Source organism: Rhinopithecus bieti, unplaced genomic scaffold, assembly GCF_001698545.2.
Source record: "Rhinopithecus bieti isolate Rb0 unplaced genomic scaffold, ASM169854v2 scaffold_3040, whole genome shotgun sequence".
NCBI lineage: Eukaryota > Metazoa > Chordata > Mammalia > Primates > Cercopithecidae > Rhinopithecus > Rhinopithecus bieti.
The window spans coordinates 2671522-2674811 of NW_016804657.1; positions in this window are offsets into that span (position 1 = coordinate 2671522).

Below are 3290 nucleotides of genomic sequence, written 5' to 3' on the forward strand. Positions count from 1 at the left end.
ACCCAGGTGCTGGATATTGCCACCCAGTGTCTATTTTGAGATAGGCCTACTCCTTCACAAATGGGCTCTTCTTCCTGGAAGGAGTCTTACCCTGACACCTACTCATGCACACCTCTGTGCAGTCAGACCACTGCATATTTTCCAGTGGCCTCTCCTCTCCATCCTTGAGAAAATGCAGGGAGTGTATGGAGCCCTCCCAAAAAAACTCCCTAGCTGTGCACACAAAAAGTTTTCTAGAATGAAAGCCATAAATGGTGCAGTGGCCATTTATGGCTGTAATCCCAACACTTTGGGAGGCCATGGTGGGAGGATCATTTGTGCCTAGGAGTCTGAGAACAACCTGAGCAAGATAGTGAGACTCCATTTCTATTAAAAAAAAAAAAAAAAAATTAGGTTAGGGTTGGTGCTTCACACCTGCAATCCCAGCTCTTTGGGAGGCCAAGGCCAGTGGATTACTTGAGCCCAGGAGTTCGAGACCAGCCTGGGCAACATGGTAAAACTCCATCGCTATAAAAAATGGGGAAATTGGGCCAGGCATGGTGGTACACACCTGTACACAGGCTGAGGCAGGAGGAACACTTGAGCCTGAGAGGAGGAGGTTGCAATGAGCCATGATCATGCCACAGTACTCCAGCCTGGGTGACAGAGTGAGACCCTGTCTCAAAATTTAAAAATAAATAAAAATAAAATAAAATAAAAATTAGCTGGGCATGGTAGTACATGCCTGTAGTCCCAGCTACTCAGGAAGCTGAGGCAAGAGGATCACTTGAGCTTAGGTGTTTGAGGCTGCAATGAGCTATAATTACACCACTGTATTTCAACCTGGGCAACAGAGAAAGACCCCATCTCAAAAAAAAAAAAAAAAAAAAAAAACCAGCCATAATAACAACCAGTAGCATTCTGAATAACCAGTAGCATTTTGAAATTTGAAACATTTTATCCATTTAAACTCTGTCAGTGTAGGCCAACTGGCACAAAGAATGACCTCCAGATTTCAGTGGCTTAACATAGTAAAAGTATTTCTGGTTCTCATCACAATTCAATATAGGTAGGTAGAAAGGAGAGGAAACTCTGTCCCTCATAGACTCATAGACAGCAGGGACCCAGGCTCCTTCATCTGCGGCATTGCCATCCCACTAAGTCTTCCTTAAAGCCAGAGCCTCTAAGTCTTTTTCTCACAGTGCACAGACCAGGAAAGAGAGAGCAGAAGATCCCGGGGGATGTTTCTATGAGCCAGGCCTGGAAATGGGGAACATCAATTCCACCCACATTCATTTGCCAGAACTTAGTCACACGCTTACCTAATCGTAAGGGAGACTGGGTGCTTGGAACAAAGGAGACCACATTTGGTAAACAGATAGTACTGCACTGTCTCTGCTGTGAAACCATTAGACAAGTATTTTTCCACAGAGAAGGAAACTATGGCTTGACACACCCAAGAAGCCACTGTTAGTAAATGGGCTTGAACCCAAGTCTTGAACCCAAATCTTCTAGCTCTAGTCCATTCTTTAATTCATGCAGAATTTCTTCCTCCTGTGGATACATGTTGCTGAGCAAGTTACGGAGTCTTAAGAATGACCAGGCCCTGCCCATGTCATCTCCTTTTCTCTTTACCTCCAGGCATTTGAATAGCCAAAGAGAAACATCACTAAATACCTCCCTTCCACTCACTCCCAAGCAACCCTTCCTTCTCCTGCATTATAGGAGTGGGATCCAGCCCTCTCCTACTGGCATAGCCATGAAAATAAAGATGCTTGAGCACATCTACATCTTTGATCCTGCATTCATCCTTGGCTTAGAAGAGCTCACAGTCTAATGAGATAGACAGAAATGTTAGAAAAGCTGTAACTAGTCTTGATTAGACAATAACAGAGGCCTCTACAATGTTGTACAGGAACATGATGAGCAAGAAATTGATTTTCTTAGAGAGTCAGAGGAAGTTACAGAGAACAGGTAATGTTCATCCTGGGCCATGAGTCAGGAATAGCCTAACCGACAAGACAGGTGAGGCACCACAGCCCAGGGAAGAGCATTCGCACAGAAACAAACAGGGGAAAGGAGATGTTCAGGTAAGTCCTTGACAAGGAGAATCCCAGAAGGCTCCAGAAGGCCCCCTTCTTACCTCCTGGTTCTTCTGGAAGCCTGGGAAGATGGGAGACCTTGAAGAAGGTCATAGTCTGGACAGAGTCCCAAGGTATTATGATAAAAACCAAAGGATGGTATCTCCACGTGGGGCCCAACACCTGCAGTAAAGTTAGCCTGTCACTTACACAACACTAATATTTAGAGGCACTTTTATACATTATCTCATTTCATTCCTCTTTTTGCAGATAAGGAAAGCAAATCTTAGAGAAGTTAAGTTACTCGGCTAGCAGGACACAGGACTAGAGCTCAACCCCAGATCCTGGACTCTAAAACCCAGGTATTTTCCACTGGGACTTTTGTCCGTAGGACAGGAAGGGGTGGTATAAGGAGAGGAACCACAGGGGACTTTTCAGGGTCCCCGTCAGGGTCCTTCCTAAAATGGATAGCTTATTTCAATTCTTTTTCCTTCCCTCCTCACACATAGAGTTGAGAGCTGATCCTGAGAATCTGCTCCTAGAGAGATTTCCTCGTCTATGTCCCCAGCCTAAGGAATGAACAGATCTCCTCCGATCCTGGAGAGCCCTAGCTTTCCCATTCCCAGGACATCTACAGTTCCTCTGCCTTATCCTGATCATCCTTCCAGAAAGCCACCAGAAGACAGAAGACCAAGAACAGAAGCAGAACCCAGCACAGAAGACAGCGTCATCTTCCCCATGCTCTGTGAACCTCACAGGCCCCCTCGTGACCTTCACAGAAGAGCACCGGAGCAGAAACAACTTTCTCTGCAGTGTCAACCCCACCTTCTGCCACCGCAGTGCCGAGGACCCCTCCATTTCTGTTTCTCCTAATCCTGCTGTTCTTTATTTTCTTTCAAATCAGAATTGGATCAAGAGAGTAAAGACTGATGATGCTGTTTTTGATGAGGTTCTCCGACCTCTCTGGAAGGTGACCCGAAGGGAAATATCCCATCTGAAATTGATCAGGGCTCCTGTCTTCCTCTGCCAAAGAACAGCCGCTTGAGGGAAACATTGGTGGCCACGAGAACCTGGTACTCCTCCCAAGGAACCTGAGGACTGAGCACGGTGGGGACTGCTGGATACAGCTAGAGGCACAGATTCTCCCAGGAGTAAGTAAATGTTCCATGGTAGAGGCTACTTTCTTTTTTTTCTTTTTTTCTTTCTTTTTTTTTTTTTTTTTTTTTTTTT